The sequence below is a fragment of the Felis catus genome, chromosome E2 (assembly GCF_018350175.1).
Source record: "Felis catus isolate Fca126 chromosome E2, F.catus_Fca126_mat1.0, whole genome shotgun sequence".
In the NCBI taxonomy this organism is placed as follows: Eukaryota; Metazoa; Chordata; class Mammalia; order Carnivora; family Felidae; genus Felis; species Felis catus.
This window is the reverse complement of record NC_058382.1, coordinates 50,884,640-50,905,146: the sequence shown is the minus strand read 5'-3', so window position 1 is coordinate 50,905,146 and position 20,507 is coordinate 50,884,640. Positions and strand designations below refer to the sequence as shown.

The 20,507-nt window shown below is 40.3% G+C and overlaps 1 long non-coding RNA gene across 10 annotated transcripts in view; it reads left to right on the top strand.

Annotated features, from left to right (window-relative positions):
- Positions 1–20,507, top strand: part of LOC109494948 — a 415,303-nt gene that overhangs the window by 278,831 nt on the left and 115,965 nt on the right. For all 10 annotated transcript variants that reach the window (XR_006590573.1, XR_006590572.1, XR_002738562.2 and 7 more), the window contains one exon: positions 17,146–17,350. This is a non-coding gene — a long non-coding RNA (uncharacterized LOC109494948). The remainder of the gene's footprint in view (positions 1–17,145; positions 17,351–20,507) is intronic.

Below are 20,507 nucleotides of genomic sequence, written 5' to 3'. Positions count from 1 at the left end.
ACACAGTGTCACAGGACATTCACATGTAGTTGGTATGTGAATTAAGGGTTTCCATTAGCATTCACTGACTAGACATGTTTAAATCAAAACTGATTGGGATAGGCGAAAATAATAAGGGTTGGCCCTGATCTAGGGAAATGGGAAACCTCACACGTTGCTAACAGGAATGTGAAACAGTCCAGCCACTTTGGAGAACAGTTTGGTAGTTTCTTAGAAAGGTAAGTAAATGGTTATTATACAACCCAGGAATTGTATTCCTAGGAATCTACCCAAGTAAAGGAAAGCAAAGTATTTCCATGCCAAGACTTTTTTGCAAATGTTTATAGCGGCATTATTCTTAATATTCAAAAATTGGAAATAGTCCACATGTCCAACTGAGTGGATCAGCAAATGTGATCTATTTATACAATGGAAAACGATTCACCAAAAAAGGAACAAACAGATATAGACTGCCATATGAATGAACCTCAAAAACATGCCAAGTTAAAGGAATCAGATGCACTCAGACCACATATTTAGATATGAGGATAATTCCAGAAATATTTCGGAGCTAGACCACTTGATTCGATGTAGGTGATACTAGCAAAGATTATGGAAAGCTGCTCACATTTGGCCGAAGGAAGAAGGTAGATGTTGAGCCCATTCAGCAACATGGGGGAGGTGGAAGGCTAGAGGTACACCTAGAGACTCTGTGGGGAGATGTCAAACACAATGCAGCTGAGAAGTCACCTTCAAAGTTGGATTTCAGAGTCTCAAGCTTTGAGAAGTGGTCAGGGCTAGAAATGTAAAAATATTTAAAGCTATGACCTGATTCATTCATATAGAAAGTCTATAGATGGAGCGGAAAGATGAAACCAGAGCCTTGGGACAAACAGAGGTCATATGCGGAGAATAAGCCCACAAAGGAGAGTAAGAAGGAGTGGATAGTGAAGAAACCAGAGAAAGCATCTAAATGGTATAGAACAGAAGGAATATAACTATAGAAGGAGCACAATACCGCTACATTTATTTTAACTGATTAATGTGTATTTAATTAGTTCTTACTGGTAAATATATTCTACTAATTAAGCTTTGCATTTTGACTTCTTTTAATTTAACGGAAGCATTTTTTTTCTCTGCATCTATAATGATGCCGTGAAGTTTCATCTTCAAGAAATTAATTAAATAGTGAGACTTGCTGGAGAGGAGTCCATTTTCAGACAAATAGCCCCTGTTTTAGAAATAAATTATCATAGCCAGCAATTATTAATACAAGCATGTAAAAACTCCAAGTGGCTATATTAAAAAAATTCTCACCAGTCTAAAGCTTTTCAACAAATTATCTGTTCCTTATTTACATAATGTATTCAAGAAAATGTGTGGGTCTGACAATGCAGCGGTTCCTGTAGAGAGGGCAAGGAGGAGGTGAGAGTCATAAATGGATTGTGAAATCTTTTATTGAAACAAATTCTAGTCTGAATGTTCATTAAGTTTTTTAGCGTAAACTTTGTCTGAAAGTGAAAACGACTGGAATCTTTCTCTTTCCAATGCATGTGTTCATTTAGCTACTGTCTAAACAGGTAATCAAACTGTTGTCGTGGGCCAAAAAGCCAGTAAACAGATGTACTCGGAAAGGAGAGGTGTGGTCTTTCTCTGTGTTCTAGTCCCTGTCCTCTGTGCCTGGTGTGCAATGCCTGGGTCTGTCTCCTGTGCCCTTGAAATCAAGGAAGGTCGCCATGGACCAAGATGGAGCTGCCTGACGTTCTGTCCATCCCTTACCCCTCTGTTTGGTCCCTGAAGAGCAAGTTACCCTGTTTCCCACGGAATCAACAAAGATTACATTGTGAAGATGTTCCATTCTCCTCAGTGTTAACCATTTCAGCTGCCAGCAATAACTGAACAAGGAATAACCATTAACTCACTCTGATGAAGCAAGAATGACGGACATCTACAAAGTCTGCTTACTGTTCTCAGTTGCCACTGAGCCATAAAAAGCACTTATGAAAATGTATGTGTTGAAGTCAGAAAGTAAAGAAAAACAAAAGAGACCAGAGGAAGCAAATTATATGCCAGAGTGTGATCTCTTCCTGCATCATAAGTATTTTCCCAGAGACCCGCTCCACAAAAGCTTATTACTCTACGAAATACAAACTTGTTTGGCATATTCCATTTTCTACAACGCATTTGAAATTGGCCTTATAGCTCTTTGGGGAAATGTCTGATTCTTGGTCTGGGGCAGGAAATACAAGACGAGCCTGGGGAAGCTAGTAGTGCCAGAAAGCAAGGAATTGCTAAAGCAAAAAACAAAAAATCAAAACCTGAGGCATGCCAAAAGGACACAGGGGTCAGCCTGGAAAAGCCCCCGGTCGCTAAAGCTGGAAAATTGGGAGCAACAAAATGAATTATGACAGAATCTCGCTATAACTCAAAAAATAAATATCTGAGTATTTTCCTCCTGCTGCGTGTGGGCTGGATTTCCTCACTAGCTTCCACAGAATAAAATATGGAAAGAGAAGGGGAGAAAATTCACAGTGAGGAAGTCTGGCATTGATGAAGATTAGCATCATCATTGAAAAGTCATGTTGATGTCAGTAGTGTCCTCCTGTGATTAGGGTCAGTTACCTCTGCAAGTATGGTTACTCATTTCTGTGCCTTTCTGGATATACTACAGTGTTGTCTTTTTTTTAATTTTAATTATAGATACTTCATTACCATGAGGTCTTGAATCATATGGCTAAAGAGGCAGGGCTCTGTGTGCCTCAGCCTGCATCACTGCAGCAAATATTTTTGTCCACAGGACCACACTCAAAACTAAAAGTCTTGTGCATAACCCAATAAGTGGGTCAGAGCATTATCCTCAAGCATAGAGTATATAGAACATGAAGAAGTCTCTTGTGTGCAGTTCTTTCTTTGTTGTAAAAGATGCAATGTGCAATAATTGTCCTTTATCTTTCGGGGGATGTGCTGGCAATTTCCTGAATCTTTGTATACTTTCTCTCCTGCCATCAGGGTATCTAGAGTATTCACTGCTGCTTAATAGATGAATATGAGGTCATAAATATAATGGACCGAAGTATTTTCTGCAGAATATTCAATGTGGCAAGACATCTTAAGACTGCATTGTGATGGAAAGCAGAAAAATTCAATCCCTAAGAGAATCAGCTTCCGTGGGCTCAAGGCAATTCCCAGAGAGGGGGTAATATACAGGAGACACGAGTGGCCAAAATCTTGAGTGCTGGAGATGGTACACTGGGGAGCTGGGCGGGCACCAATTATACTTGTAATGAATACCATGAGCAAAAAGAAGCAAACCAAAAAACAAAACAAAAAATGAATCACTCATGAATTAAAATAGAAAAGCTATTTTAGGCAAATGACTGACAACTAATTTCTTGTAGTACCAAAAATAGAGAAGCCATTTACTTGTGATTCAAATGAGCCGTGCTAAATTTCATGAGGTTTCATTTATATTTACACTGGTAGAACGTGGATTGCATATGACATCACTTTAAAGCAAGTAGCTAGAATAAAAATCAGAGACAGCATATAAATCAAAAAAACAAAAAAAAATAGCTCAGTGTTCTGATTGCAAATACATTTTTTTTATTTTTCAAATCCTGCAAAGATAAGCTTATATTGTCACATTTTAAAGTGGCTAATACCCAGATCAAAAACTTTTCTCAAGTTTTTATCAAATATGACTCTAAGAGAATTGTCTTTATAACTTACATAGGTGTCTTGATGAATGCATTACTACAAGGATCACTGACATCCAAGTAATTGAGCAGAAAGGCTCAGTTCTCTCGACATTGTAAGCATCCAGAACATGGATGAAGAGAATAAAATAAGGTGTCAGTTGAGATGTGCAAGTTTTGGTCATGGCATGAGAATTTGGGTCTGAATAATTTTAGGACTAAAGACAATTTTTACCTTGGTTTGCTGGCCAATTTAGTGAGTCTCGCTAGACAGTATGTAGGAGCTCCTTCGGAGCAGCTGAGACTTTGTGATTGCAAAGGACATGGCAGAGCGTTAGGTATCATCTGGACCACGGTAGGCTCTTGGGCCTATAACGTGTTATCAGTAAAAATTATGCAAATCGAAGCGTAGTCCTTAAGAGGCCTTGTGTATTCTGCCCATCCTTTTGTGTGTTGGCCTTTGCCACGAGAGGAGCAAGCCCTAGTTCTCATCACCCAAGCAGGGGGCAAGACATGTGGAGTACAGTCACTCTGCCTGTTACAGCAGGAAGCAGAGCTGCTCAACCCAGTTCAATCAAACCCAGCTGACTTGAAGATCCACGAAAACAAATGCTTATTTCTGTCCGCCTCTGAGAGTGGACGGACATTTTTCATGACCAAGCCAGCTGATTTTGCACATGCCCGTGCTCCATCCTGGCCTCTTGCTCTGGATGAGTGTCCTCTGTCCCTTTCTGCGGCTTTCAAGGCTGCACTGCTTAGATTGTGCCACCATGGGAAGTGTGGCCATCTCAGGCTGTAGGACCTCCACCGTCTTTCCTGACTGCACAAGACTTGGGCCTGAATCTGGTATCACCTACACCTGTAAGCTTCCACAGGCATCAGTCACATAGTGAGAGAATGAACTATTTATCCAATTAACAGGGTGCTGGAGATGAGTTTTCCTGCCTGTGACTCACGGGGGACTGGAAAATGGATGACGTTTAATGAGTACCTACTGCACGCTTCTCATTTAAACCTTAGGATGTCTCCGTGGGTATTGTCATTCTTACAGGAGACTGAAAACTCAGAGTTTATGTTATTTGCTCAAGGTCACCCATCTGGGACCTGGCTGTAAACCCAGGATTGTCTGCTGCCAGGATTCTCTAGTGCTCCAGTGTGTCTAATCCCCACCGTGATGTTGTAATTATTCTGATTTACTAAAATCTCTAATATTTACGTAAGCCTCATAACAGTGAGATAGATGGGACAGGAAACACTAATCTCCATGTTTTTCTGTAAAATGATGTAATTTATCCCAATATCTGGTTCCTATTCAGTAGCTACCATTAAGGGTAAGCTACCTGTCTTCACCGTTATCACAAATATTGCTAATACAATTGTACACGAACTATATGAAAAGAAAGTGGTGTTCCCAAACCATTTACTTTGGCTCGCACTGTGGAAGACGTAGATCCTTAATAACGTGACAAACGTATTCTCTGACGGTGTAACCTCAGAATTTCTGTTCGGAAGAAGCCATTTTTTTGTTCATAAAATATTAGACATGCCCTCTGGGATGGAAGAAGAGAAGCCAGGGGAGTGGATGTCAACAGAACTCTTAAAAATGCAACTGGGACTAAATTGTTCTCCATAGAAACACAGCGGAAGCTGGTGCCTGACACTGGTGTGGCCCTGAGCATGTCTAGGAAAACAGCCATCCACTCTGTGGGTTAACTCCCCTAATCCTCAGCTACCCTATGCATTAGTTATACTTGTACTAACCCACTTTTCCAAATTGGACAACTAGCCACACGGCAGTTAAATAACTTGGCAAGTCGTACGCGCTAGAGTCGGGGTGGAAATGGAGTCTCTATAGGGAAAAAATATCAAAGGCCTGAGTCAGCACCAAGAAACACCTGAGGGTCGACTGGATTAAAGTGGAAAATGAAGTAGAAACCAATGACTTATTTAAAATTGGGTTTTTTGGTCTCTCTGGGGCATGACGTAGACTCAGAACCTTGGTAAAATCTACCATATGCACAGTTGCTTCTTTTAAAGAGTGTTAGGTTTATTGGTGATGACAGTAGCTGTGAAGACGCTGAATTTCCTTATAGCTTACGTAACGTATGCAAATAGCTAGTCCCGGAATGCCATAAAACACCTGTAAAATAATCTGAAATTAATGTGCGGCAAGATTCGAAGGAATTATACAGTGGGGGTGACACAGGGCTTCCCCCAGAGGGAGAGCCTTGCTCTTACATGCCACCGCCATGTTCATGGTGCTTTATAACCACGGGGCCATCAATTAATGGTCGTGGATGAAAGGGAGAAGACCGCCACGTGCCGCCTACTTTATTCTTTTCTTCTTTCAAAAAAAATGTTAACGTTCATTTTTGAGAGAGAGACAGAGAGAAGGGGGATGCACAGAATCCAAAACAGGCTCCAGGCTCTGAGCTGTCAACACAGAGCCTGATGCGGGACCTGAACCCAGGAACCATGAGATCATGACCTGAGCTGAAGTTGGATGCGTAACTGACTGAGCCACCCAGGTGCCCGTACTTTATTCTTATCTGTTTAACAAATCACCAAAGTCGGAGGAGTGTCCACCAAGCTTCATATGCTCATTTTTTAATTCTAAGGATAATGTAGGTAAACTATGCCCAAAGTAAAATTTCTAATTTTCGAATTCTTAAAATTTCAGTACCCCAAATTCTGCTGGTATTGACACCAATTAACGACAAGTTGTGTTCTGTCATTAGGTCAGCAAATGAAACGAAATCAGGACAAACAATCCATGCGGTGACTTTTCCAATCTGACTTTCTGTATTATAAGAATTAGGCAACAGCCAGTGGTCCATTACCATGGGGCCCCATACAGGAAATGAGCACCGAATGCAAAAACCTTTATGTAATTCTGTAAATATAGAACTGCTTTCACGTTTATTTATTCCATCTAGAGTCAGAAGAGTTATATCTGAATTCAAGTTTTCTCTTTTATCAGCTATGTTATAAAAATCCACTTAAAAATAAGACTGGACAGTACCAAATACTGGCAGATATTGAACAACCGAAACTCTCATATATTGTTGGTTGGAAGCAAAATGAGACAGCCCCTTTGTAAAAGAATTCGTCGTGTGACCCAGCAGTGCTATGCTTAGACATTTGCCCAAGAAGAAACAGCTACCTGTGTCCCCATAAAACACGTGAATGCTTCTTGCAGCTTTATTTGTAATTGTTAAAAAGCTGGGAATTACCCAGAAGTCATTCAGGGGATGAATGGAAAAATCATAGTACATCTACACCATAGAATACTACTCAGCAACATACAGGAATGAACTCTTGATACACACGATAACTGCCGTAGATGAATCTCAGAGGCATTACGCCGAATGAAAGAAGCCAGACTTAACAGGTTACATACTGTGTGCTTACACTTATATGGCCTTCGGGAAAAGGGAGACTTACAGGGACAGAAAGCAGATGGGTGTCAGCCAGGGGTTGGGGAGTGGGGAACTGATCATGAATAACCCTTTAAGGCTGATGGCATATATAGTATTTCTTGATTGTGGTGGTGTTACATGATTCTATGAATTTGTCAGAATTCATAGAACTTTATGCTTTCAGTGTGTGAATTTTAGTTTATGTAAATAGACCACATACCACAATAAATGAGACCAAAAAATGTAATGCTTATGTATTTACTACCCATTTTTTTTCTTTTCATATTGAAAAATATAAGGACTTTAGGCTTCAGTTTCTCCTGCACACTGCCTAGTGGTAACCCCACAGGATTGTCACGAGGACCAAGCCGTCTAATGGCACACTGCTTCCTAATCAGTAAATCATCTGCAGTTTCTGTTACTTGGGGAGACATGAGGTCACAGATTGTTACTCCTTTCTCAGAGGAAGTCAGTCGGTTGCCCTTGGCACTTGCTGGTAAAGTGCAGGCTCAGGACTGAATTCCAAGTTCCATTTCTGTGAGTTGAGAGAGACTTCTTCCCGTATCTTTCCCTTTATCTCCATCTTATGCAGTAAAAAATAATAATAATAAACTCAAAAATAACCTAGAGACCTTTCTTCATAATTCTTTTGCCAAAGGAAACTATCTCCATACGATTGAACATATACACATAACGTTTTAACGTCAACGGTGATTCACACCCGCCTACCGGTAGAGCATTTGCTTGGGTACCTGTTGTACCTTGTTCTCAGGAAGCCTCCCCTGTGATGGGAACAGCCTCCCTCCTGCACTTTAGGGAAGGGCTTTTTGTCTTCACCTAATGACTTTCTTAGAGACTGGTCAGAGAAGGGAGCAGGTGATGCAGCCCCAGGGTTTTTCTAATTAGAACTGAGGTGAGGAGTCTCTCTCTAAAGAGTGGGAGGTGTGTTCTGAGAGCTGCTGGAGAGCGAGCCTCCCATCTCCTGGGACAAGCCAGGAAGAGAGCAGGAGGCAGCCTGCAGGGAGAGGACATGGGGGTCCCAGAGTCCTGGGTATTGAGTCCTGCCCTTGCTTGCTCTCCCGCCCTTGACAGAGATGAAACTCCCAGTGGGTGTGAGTCCCACGTCTTCTCTTCAGTGCCGTTGTATTTCATCATGAACTAGTTTCGAAATGAGTTTTTGTTTTGTTCTGTAACCAAATGAGCCCTGACTAATAGCCCATAGATCCGTGTTAATGAATGCTGATATAAGCCATAGAGTCATGAACTTTTGTGTTGAAAGTTAAGGTAATTCATGAAATTCCCTAATTTTAATGAAGAAACTGAAACCTGTAGAGTTAAGTAATGAACCCATTATCACATAATGGAAATAGCATAACCAGGAATTAAATTTACGGGTTCCATTTTGCTGTGCTTCCTCCAGTGCGTGCAAGTAAGAAGCAACACGTGTGTCTTTCTGAACCTCTTGTGATTCAGCAGCAGGCGATGACACCAGTCTGTGCCCAATCTCATATCCTTGTTGGCAATAAAGCGGTTTCTTTTTTAATTAAGAGAATTGGAAAACAAAGTGCTATGTAATCTGGCTCCTTGTTACCTCTGGGATTTCTATTTTACCAGCCTCCTCAAACTCCCATAATTCCAGCCACCCTATCACCTCCCCGTTTGAGCACAGCTTGTTTTTCTCCACCTATTTACTTGAGGCCTGTATGTGCCTTTATACTTGACGTGGGCCTCTGGTAGACGCATGTAGTTGGGGCCTGCTTTTTGATCCACTCAGAAAATACTGGTGTCTTTAGACCATCGACATTCGACTGGTTACTGATAAAGATATAGATGGACGAATATCTACCATATTCATTTCTGTTTTCTACTTGTTGCCCCTCTTCTTTGTTCCCGTTTTTGTCTTCAAGTCTTTGAAAGATTCTTTCCTCAACCGTGTGCAGTCTACTATTAAGCCCAAATGAAAGGACATTCTTCATCTCTGTTGCAGTATTTTTTATATCCAGGATTTCTTCGTGGTTCATTCTTAGAATTTCCATCTCTCTACTTACGTTGCCCATCTGTTCTTACATGTTGTCATGTGTTAGAGCTCTTAACATATCCATCGTAGTTGTTTTAAATTCCTTGTCTGATGATTCTCACATCCTGACTGCATCCACTTCTGATGCCTTGTCTGTTTCTTCACATTGTGTTTTTTTTGCCTTTTAGTGTGTCTTATATTTTTTCTTGATCGCCTGTCATGCTGTACAGGGTAAAAGGAACTGCTGTAAATAGGCCTTCAGTAACGTGCTCGTGAGGTGTGGGTGGAGGGGTGTGTTCTACATGCTGTGATGGGTCTCGGTCTCTGAGTGCACCTCTGCCTCCAGCCCGTGAACTTCACCAGTGTTCCTCTGTTATTTCTTCCCCCTTAGGTGGGACAGGATGGCTAGAGTGGACTGGAGCCAACTGGAGTTGGCTATCTCCCTATCCCTGGTCAGTGACGCTTTGATGATATACCTCAGCAGGTTAGGCTCTAGTTAAGTAGTTTCTTCTGAAGGCAAGCCTTGATAAGAACAGAGTGCTCTGGTGTATTTTATAATAGTACCTTTTCCCCTCCTCCTGCCTCAAATAGGAGGCGATCTTTTTCCTGATATCCTGATTGAACTCCTGGACATAAATCTCACAATATTGTGGGGGTGCCCTTATGACTGCCCCCGCCCTGGAGTTTTTAACTCTCACTTGTCCCCACTGAGCCCCCAGCAATTAAGGAATCATATTTCAGGTTCCCTGCTCTATCACTGGTCCACACGTCGGTGTATGATTATGTCTGTGCTCGGGAAGGCAGCTGCAACTGCCTCTTACTTGGCTGTCTGTTTCGTCAGCTTTGGAGACAGATGTGTGCCCTGTGTCCTCACCTTTCTTATGGATCCAAGGGATGCCAGAACGGTTGTGAGTTTTCAGTCTGCTTGGCTTTTACTTTCTGGGAAGGAGTGGTGACTTTCAAGGTCCTTATCCACAGAACCAGAAACTCCAAGCTCCCCCTTACTATTTTGCAGTCATGTGCCCTCCTGAAATCCTTTTTACTTTTTCCTTCTGCTTGGGATTGTCTGCCATCAACTGTCCTCTGTGCTCACCCCCCTTCTTCAGATGTCAATTTGTCAAAGTCTTCTCTGGTCGCTTCATGGAGTATTAGAACTCCCGCCCCTCCACGTTTTCCTGTCCTCTCTTCTATATTTTCCCCTTTAGAAGACATCATTAAGATATCTCACTTCTCTTTTTACCTGTCTTCCCCACTGAAGTGCAAGCTTCATGAGGACAAAGACGTCTGTCCATTTTGTTGATCGCTATTTCCACAGACCCTTGGAAAATGCCTAGAATATTTGGCACTCCGATTTTTATCAAAATGCATCAGATGAATGGATTAGTAAGTGGTTAAGGGATTTCATTTATTTTATCAAGAAATCAAAACATTGATATTTGTTTGCTGAATTCAGAATGCACCCATGAAATGTTTTTGAAAGTTTCATTTTTGTTCTAGTAAAAGGAGGAGCCCAATTCCACCCAAATTCAATACAATGAATAAAATCTTTATGGGAAAGAGCACTGTTTGGATCTAAGGACAGAGTAAAGAGCATTTCCTGGCCTTGAGTCGTCTGTTCCTGGGAACAGGGTCTCTGTCGAGCCATGGGCAGCTCTTACTTCCTGCTCCATCCGTCCAGAGCCTTGTCTCTTTCCTCCATTTTCTCTGCATGTGTGACACTCTCTGTTTCTCTGTCCATGGGTTTGCTATGGTTACCCCCAAGGAAGTTCACAGAATAAAGAAAGGGAACAGAGTTGGCTGTCTTTGATCAGGTGTTCATCTTGCGTGATGATATATAACCAGGATAGGGGAGAAGAAGTTGGAGTAACAGGAAGAACAGAAATGCCTCCTCTAGGGACTGTGGGCAAGTGATAATCTCTACCAAAGGCTAAGGGCAGGTCTGACAATGGAAGTATCCAAAAGTGATTTGTCATTCTATAAAGCCACTGCTGTAATATAAATACAAGTCTGTGATTGTCAGCTGTGTGATGGATCTGGAATAGACCTCAGTAGATGACATAACTATTTTCCTTCATTTTAAAGAGGAGGAAATTCAAATACAGAGAACTTTTGATTGCCATTAATCCTGTCACCTTACTGAGCTTTGATATCTTGCAAATTTCCCCTAGATATCCTACCATCTCCATTTCCTTATTAGGGAAATAAAATGAATTCCAAATTAAAAAAAAAATAAGATGGGCCTTGAAATCAAATTTTACCAGTAATCTTCCCTACCATTCTCCCACTGTTTCTGTCTTTGTTTGCCCATGTTGTTGTTTTTTTTTAAAATTTTTCCTGCATAATTTAAATGAAAGAGTCCTACTTTCTTAACTGATGAAAAATCTTATGAAAAGAAGCAAAATAGTCCAGAGGAAGTTCTTGATTAAGAAAAGACAAGTGTATCAGCTCCGTACATTGGAAACAAGAACTTGCAAAGAACGCTTACACATACAAACACATTATTCATATACAGGTAAATTCTCAAATATATTTACACCCCAAATGTTATTCTTTTGTGAAGAAAATAAATCAGACATCGTATCTATAAAACTTCATTTTGATTTGTGCAACAGAGGAGCAAAAAAATAAATGTTTTGTGCCTTTGCTTGAGAAGTATCTATTTACTTTACATTTACATTTGTATGGTTTGCTATACATATTTTTTCTTTTTTTTCTTTTTTGCATGTATTTATTCCTATATACACCTTGGGAAAATCACCAGGGACACTTGTTAAAAAATGAAAGGAAAGCTACTAAAATAATACGCACTGCATAGTCCTTAACACAAATCAACTTTAAAGAATAATGTACTAAAAAAACAGTAAGACAAAAAAACTCTTGTAGTGAACATGGTATAGTGTGGAGCAGGATTTGTTGAAAAAACCATGGAGGTTGGGGCACTTGAGCAGGCTCAGTAGGCTCAGCATCTGACTTCAGCTCAGGTCATGATCTCGTGGTTTGTGAGTTCAAGCCGCGCCTCGGGCTCTGTGCTGACTGCTCAGAGCCTGAAGCCTGCCTTTGTTTCTGTGTGTGTGTGTCTCTCTCTCTGCCCCTCCCCTGCTCTCTCTCTTTCTCTCTCTCTCTCAAAAATAAATAAACATTAAAACAAACAAACCACAGAGGCTAAATGTGCGAGCCACAGCTACTTTTACAGGTTAGTAGAACTTTGTACAAACGTGAGGATGTGTCTTTGCCGATGGGGGTGATGTTTTGTCAGCTACTGAACTCTGAAGTTGTAAACAAATGTTTGTTTCTGTTTCCCAGACAGTATGTAACTAAAAAGTAACTAGATGTTGACATTTTTTAAAGCTTATCTATTTATTTTGAGAGAGAAAGAGAGAGAGCACAAGCAGGGGAGAGGCAGAGAGTAAGGGAGAGAGAATCCCAGGCAGACTCCACGAGGTTGGAACCCACGAACCACCGACCGTGAGATCATGATCTGAGCTGAAATCAAGAGTCAGAGTCTTAATCACCTGAGCCACCCAGGCTTCCCCTAGATGTTGACATTTTAAATATATGGGTTAAATTTAAGAAAAAAGAAGAAACTAATGTTAATTAAGTTGACATATTTTATCAGTTACGTCAAGGTTACATAAATGAAAACGGACTTTTCTTGAATGACATTGGGTATATTAACTAGCCTTCTTGAACCTCAAATTCCTTTCCTCCAAAACAGATACCAATTCAAAGAGTTAGTAGGAGAAACTCCTCTATTTCTGTCTGCAGAAAGCTTAGCACGGAGCCTTCTCTGTAGAAGAATGGTCAATAATAGTTTCTTTTGTTTTGCTAGAATCCTGTAGCATCAGGGAATTACCATGCAATCAAATGCCCTCTAGCAATCAATATTTTGGAACATTCTGTGGAGACTCACACAACTAATTGGCTTTATTTTTATTTGGCAATGAGCATTTGTAAATTACAGAATTTTTTTTTGGTTTCTTGAGGTTCCGTAGAGGATGTCGCTGCCGGTGGGTGATCACCACCTGGATCTCGACCAGGACTGCATGTACACACAGTCGAGTATATAACTGAGTCTCTTCCTAGTGACTGTGGAGTCGTGACAAATGGTCTGTCCACTTTCTCAGTCATTGCTGTAATGATCTGGCCTTGATGAAATGGTGGTTCATATCACTTAAGAAATTTAACCATGCCAGATAATCATCCCGTATTTCTTTCCATTCTCATAAATGACAAAACACACTGATTGCACGTCTCTACAATGTGACCTTTTCCTCTCCTTTCCAATGTCCTGTGTTACTAAGGAATTTAATACGTGTGAGTAGCTTTGAAAAGAAAAATATTGTCAAAACAAGCTGCAACATAATTTTGTTCTTTTGATTTTCTCCTGGCCGTCTTTGACGTGGATAATGATTCACTTCAAACATTTCATCAACGCAGAGTGGCCAATCAAGGCCTAGCAGGGTGTCTGTGTTCATAACACAAGCCATCAACATCTCCATAGCGCTCTCTAAACAGGATTTGGTTCATTTCTTGTTCTTCCATTCAGTTTGCTCCCATGCTGAATCGCTTTTAACTAGATGCATTTAATATGTCCCTATTGAAGTTTCAAGGCTAAATAACGATGAGTCATGTAGTTTATTTCTAGACCACTTAGCTATCATCTTTAGAAAAAAAGAAAATCCCAACAGAACCCCAAAACAAACCAAACAAATAACCATCTCCAAATATTTCCTGCTGATCTCATAAAATGTCTCATCTACCTTTGCTGATAAAACCAAACAGAACTCAGTCGGCATGTGTTTACTAAAAAATTAAAATAATAAACTTTTGTATTTATAGGTTATGTTACTCTTTAGCTAGATACACCATACCCAGTACTGCTCCTACTTCATGATCTATGAAAAATATTTTCTATAAGCAAAATTGAAGACATCATTCAAAAAGTTGAGATTTCATGGCAGGAGCTCTAGATACAATCTACGGTTTGAGGGCAGATAAATGCATGTAATATATACAGTGGGTAAGCTTTTTGTTATATCTTATGTAGCAATTTAATTGTCACCATCGAAAGACTTTTATAAAGCTAGAAAGTTTTGGGGGTGGCTCAGCTGGTTGAGCATCCGACTTGATTTCAGCTCCTGTCGTGATCTGATGGTCCATGGGTTCAGCCATGCATGGGACTCTGTGCTGATAGCATGAAGCCTGCTTGGGATTCTCTCTCTCTCTCTCTCTCTCTCTCCTTCTCCCTCTCCCTCTCCCACTCCCTCTCCCTCTCCCTCCCTCCCTCCCTCCCTCCCTCCCTCTCCCCGTGTTCCTCCCCCACTTGTGCTCTCTCTCTCTCCCTGTCAAAATCAATAAAGAAACTTTAAAAAAATGTAAAGCTAGAGAGTTTTACAAAGCACTGTAAGTCACATCCTCTATAAAATATGTAAGGAGCTTTTGAATGCATTTAATTAACATATATATTTATATTTGCAAAGGCATATTTAACATCTTGAAGAATGCATCACAACTGGAAAGAGAGACCTGTTGGTTCAGTGGCTGTGGGACTAGGAATCCTCCGCCACTCCTTGTTTCTGGCATGTTCTGTCCAGGCCACACAAATGTTTTACTGAAAACGCCTTCCATGTGCCACCCAAACTCGTACCAAGAAATGGAAGGGCTTTGTGTCAATAATACTCAGTCACACTGTGCTTAGCACAGATTCTTGCCCCAAATTTCCCAAGGAACTGGCATCAAATCTGACGCACATTTGTGACTCATCGTTTGTCAGAATAATATTCGCCCCTTTCTACAAAACGGTTTTTTGTGTTTGTGGGTGTTGTTTAATATACAGAAATGGTTTTTTTTCATATATTAAACAACATCCACAAACAGACACCCTTTGAGAGACCGAAAAATCTTCTATCTGTAGAAGGACATTGCTGTAAATAGAGGAAGATTCTAGAAAAACCTTAATTCTGAAACTCATGAGGAACTGAATGATGCAACATTGGTCATCGAAACCATTAGGTGCAAGTTTCAACAGGACATTTATGCAGTTTCAAAACTTCCTCACTGTAGATATTAGTAAGAAAAGAACAAAATACCTTTTTAGAGGAGAAATCTGGCAGACAACACCTTAACCAAGGGGTCAAAACTAGTATCACTGTTAATAGGCTAATGTGATAGGTGCCTACTGATAGGATCCACTAAGGAGGACAAATATTGCTGAGGTGGTATTCTGCCCAAAAAGAAAAAAAAAGCATTTAAATTGAAACATGAGGAAAGATTTGGTTAAATCCTGAAGGAGAGACTATAGCACAACTAGCCTGTGGACCTGTTGGTTATTCTTTAGATTATTTCTAATTTCTTTCCGTGAATCATTTCTCAATCACCTTTAAAACTTGTTGCCAGAGTCAAGAAAATGAAATCTTAGTGTATGTATGAAGTGAAAATATAATTTTAAGACCCATCAAAAATGTTGCACTGGAACATTGAAACAAGAAACCATCCCTTCAAGGCAAAAAGAAAAATTTGAATGCAGTTTTCTCTTTTTACGCCAGAGACTTTATTTCTTGGATATGGAATTTTACCTGTTTTTAAGTCCTTATATTCCCCGGTCTTCTTATCTGTTCAAAGGTGCTCAACTCCCGTTTTGTATAGAATTTCTGTTGGCTACCAGATGCTGGGATGGGGGAAGGAACATTAAATGCTTTAGGAGTTAACACACTGGGAGAGCTGAAGTGAAGAAATTAAGTAGAATGCAACCTGATGAAGATACCCCCCAAATATTTTCTGGTCATTAATGTACTACACGGATGCTGATTTGATTTAAATCTCTACTCAGTCTATGTACTCTCTAGGGAGTGGTCCCATGAGTCTCTCTTTAGCATGGAAGCAAAAGAGAACTCTCGATCACCTTCACATAAGAAGATTTTCTAACTTTGTCCATGTTCAGTGGGAATGACGGAGAAGAATAACGAAATAAACCTGAGCACATCCGTACTGACCTTGAGCCCAATGATTGTCAGGCTAATGGCAGGCTAAAGCTTAGCTCCTAATATCCACATCTGTGCCTCCCCACATGTTATCTTGTTTTTAATTCTTACATTGATTAGGTATGATCACAGTGTGATTTCCCCTCCTGCAGACAACTCATTTGTATTGCAAATTGTTAATAACATCCTAAAGTCCAACAATACTATCATCACTGGGGGCTCCCACAGCCTTCGGATTCACTTCCGCGTTATTGAACTAACAAGCCTGGATACAGGGACAGCTGCAGCTCCTGGTGAAGTTCATGTAATCAGAAATGTCTCTCCCAGTGGGGACCTCAAAGTATTAAAGGATTGTAGCAAATTAGGTGACTCTGATGAGTGGAGGTGAAAGCCTTTGTTTCCTTTGTCCTTTTTGTGGGCACACACAAGCATGAGGGATGCTAGAATTTCTTTGAGCAGGTAGCTTCATGGGAGCGTTCCAGATTTACATTTGTATTCATACTCCATATTTTGCCCTCCAAATACGACCCCGGGTACATTTATTGAACAGTATACACAACGGATATACCTCTGGGCTTTGGAATCAAATACACTTAAGTTGGAATCTTGGCTTCTCTGGTTACTACAGAGGAGTTTTGGACACATTTCTTTTCTCCTTCTGCCTGTTTCTTCATTTCAGAGATATAAATAGCAGTAATCCTTTTGTGTATTTAATGAAAATATGGATTAGAGGGCTGTCTGTGTACAATAAATAGCAGCTACTGCCAGAGCTCATCATGGACGTGCTTTCTGCGGCAAGAATATGTGCTTTCGTAGGTTTTATTTTAAGGGAAATACATTTATTATATATTTAATATGATTAAATATATACTAATATTTTCCAAATTGCATCTTACATGCTGGAATCTTGTGGGGGCCGAAAGAATGTAGCTCCAGGAGTCATTTGAATGGTCAAATCAGTAAATAATCTCATTTGAAATATGGTCAATACATTTACTTAAATGTCCCAGATTGTTGGTAATTTTGTTCTATCAATCATTTTCTTTCACTTTTAGGGCTTTATTTTTGGACTCGAGTGCGGTAATTGAAGATTTCTGCTTCTGGCTATGATGGATTAGTTTGCAGCTGACCAAACTGAAAGCCAAGAACACAAGAAACGGTAAATACAATGAGAACACATTTTTGAAGGTACCAGAGAGTTATCAAGGCAGTTAGAACGTGTACAGCCAAGAACCTGGAGAGAAGGAAAACACATTGGAGGTAAGCCCAACACTCTACATGACATTTTTTTTTTTTTGGTCAAGGCATTTGTAGATTGTTAAACAGCATGGAGCAGGATGTAGAAAAGCTGAGCAGAAAGTAGCAGGTAAGCAGTGTGAGTGATAGTCTTACAGGTGTGAAAGCCAAAGACTGGGGATCAGATCATTTACAGCAGCCCAGACTGGAGGGGCCAATCCCTGCAGTGAAGGGAAGAGAAGCAGAGGAGATCTAGCTCTGCTCCCATTTTCATCTCAGAGTTGTTTGTCACTGAAAAGGGGTCACGGTGCAAGAGGTGAAGTAGAGATTGGCCGCTTCCAATGTGTGAGAAGATACTCGGAACTTTCTGCAGATTCACAGCATGAGAAATTGAAAAACTAGAATCTAGATTCTAGATCTAGAATCTAGAAACTAGAATCTTAGATCCCCTAAGGAAGGGATCCTGATAACCAACCTGTAAGAAAAGTAACCAGAACATAGACCAGACCTTGCAAACCCTAACCCCACCCTTGAACCTTTGTGTTCCTTGAACCTTGAACCTGCTTGTGTAAGGGGATACCTGGATTAGCTACGTGCAAGAATTTAAAACCTAGGCCCCTGGAGGAATAGAGCATCAGCTAGAGGCTGTAAATTTTTTCATGCAAAATGGACGGCATTTAATGAAAAAAATAAGAGGTAAACAAGAACTAGGTCCAAGAAAATAACAGTGTTAGAAACCAAGCCAGTGATCATCCATATTTTGAAGTATGTAGACGAGAAGTGATTTTTATCAAGAGGAGAGATAAGTTAGAGGTTTCCACAGAGAACTGGAGTCCATACAAAATCCCTTCATGATTTCAGAGTAGACAAAGTTTTCTTAAACTAGATGTTAAAAGCAATAATTGCAATGTCTCCTAAGTCCATCCATGTTGTTGCAAATGGCAGGATCTCCTTTTTTTAAAGGCTGAATAATATTCGTGTGTGTGTGTGTGTGTGTGTGTGTGTGTGTGAAGCTTTCTTTATCCATTCATCTGTTGACAGACACTTTGATGGTTTTCAAATCTTGGCTATTGTAAATACCAAACAGATAAAAGCAGAGAGTAGAAGGGTTATTACCAGGGGTGGAGGGGTGGGGTAAATGGACAGAAGGGAAGATGTTGGTCAAAGGGTACAAACCAGTTGTTATGTAGGATGAGAAAGTATAGAGCTCTAATGTACAGCATGAAGACTATAGTTAAGATAACTGAATATTGGAGGCGCCTGGGTGGCTCCGTCTGTTAAATGTCCGACTTCAGCTCAGGTCATGATCTCACAGCTTGTGAGTTCGCGTTCTGTGTCGGGCTCTGTGCTGACAGCTCAGAGCCTGGAGCCTGCTTGGATTCTGTGTCTCCCTCTCTCTCTTCCTCTCCCCTGCTTGTGCTCTGTTTCTTTAAAATGATTAAATGTTAAAAAAAAATTTTTAATTAAAAAAAAAAGAAAACTGAATACTGGAGGTGCCTAAGGGCTCAGTTAAGTGTCAGACTTCGGCTCAGGTCATGATCTCGCGGTTCTGAGTTTCAGCCCCGCAGTGGGTTCTGCACTGGGTTGCGGAGTCTGCTTGGGATTCTCTCTGTCACCCTTTCTGTCTCTGCCCCTTCCCCACTTGTGCGCTCTCTCTCTCTCTCGCGCGCGCGCACGCTCTCTCAGAAATAAGTAAACCTAAAACAACAACAAAAAAGAATACTGAACACTAGAAATTTTCTAAAAGATTGTTTTCAGGTGCTCTTATCACACACACACAAAAATGGTCACTGAGTGAGATGATAATTAGCTTGAATGTAATAATCATTTCACTGTATATGTCAAAACATCATGTTATATATCTTAAATATATACAGTGATGAATACAGTATCATTTTGAGAATAAAAACAGTAACCATACAGGAAGAGTTTGACAAATAGAATTTTGTACGCATTAAAAACTTGGGTCATTACAAGGCACAGGGAAGAGATGAGAACGGCAGGCCGGAGAGTGGGGGAGGTTATTTTGCATTATATAACAAAGAACTCATATAGAGAATAGACCAACATCTTTAACAAATTACACTTCACAAATGAAAACAACCAGTAAGGCATTAGCATATAAGATACTCAACACCACTGATCGTTCAAAAATGCAAATTACGTGACTGCCAGAGTGGATACAGTTGAAAGGGTGGTGATATGTTGGAGAGGATGTGAAAGAATATGAACTCCCATCCTGCTGGTAGGTAGAATGGTTACTAGCACCTTGGACAGGTCTTCGGTCCGGTATCCTAAATCCGAATGTGTGGATTTTCCATGACCCGGCAATTCAGCTACCAGGTCCGGTCAACAGAAAAGCTTAGAATATGTACGTTAAAGATGTACGCTTATATCCGTGCCAGTGTTATTTACAATAGCTCAAACCCAAATACTCACCAACTGTAGAGTAGATAAATAATTTATGGCATATCTGTACCATGGAATAATGTATAAAAATAGAAATAAATTAACTTATGCTACAAGGAACAGTTGTGGATAAATCCCACAAGGGTGATGTTGAGCAACAGAATTTAGACACACAAGTGAATATGCTTTGTTACTAGGTTGATGTAGATCTCATAAACGGGCAAAACTAATCACTGGAATTAGAAGTATGGCTCATGGTTATCTTTGGCTGGAGGTGTGTGACCTGGAATAACAACCCAGGAATGTCTGCGGCACAACTAACGTTCTCTTTCTTAACAAAGATAATAGCTGCACGCGTATGTTCATTTTAAATGCATCACCTCGTGATATGTGCATTTTCTTAATATCTAACAAAGGGAAGTCAGTACCTGAGATTCCCTCCGACTTCCCTTAATAAAGTTATTATTGCCTTCTCAATCAAACGAAACCACCAGCTTTTGGAGCTTGTCTCCATATATAAATAACATTTGCCATTTATCCGATATCTCTATCCAGGATTTATCACTTTCCCCCCTTCTCCAAAGTGAAAACTGCTTATAATCCTAACTTTCTGAACAGAGCACATTGGGCATTGCTGTTTCTCATATATGAGAATAATCTTTGTAATTATTAATATTATATGAAATAATTGGCACATGGCTTGGGCTTCTGGATGCAATGTGAGACGGATTAGGCCATTAGTTCTTCCAGTTGTTTGAATGATGCCCTCCTG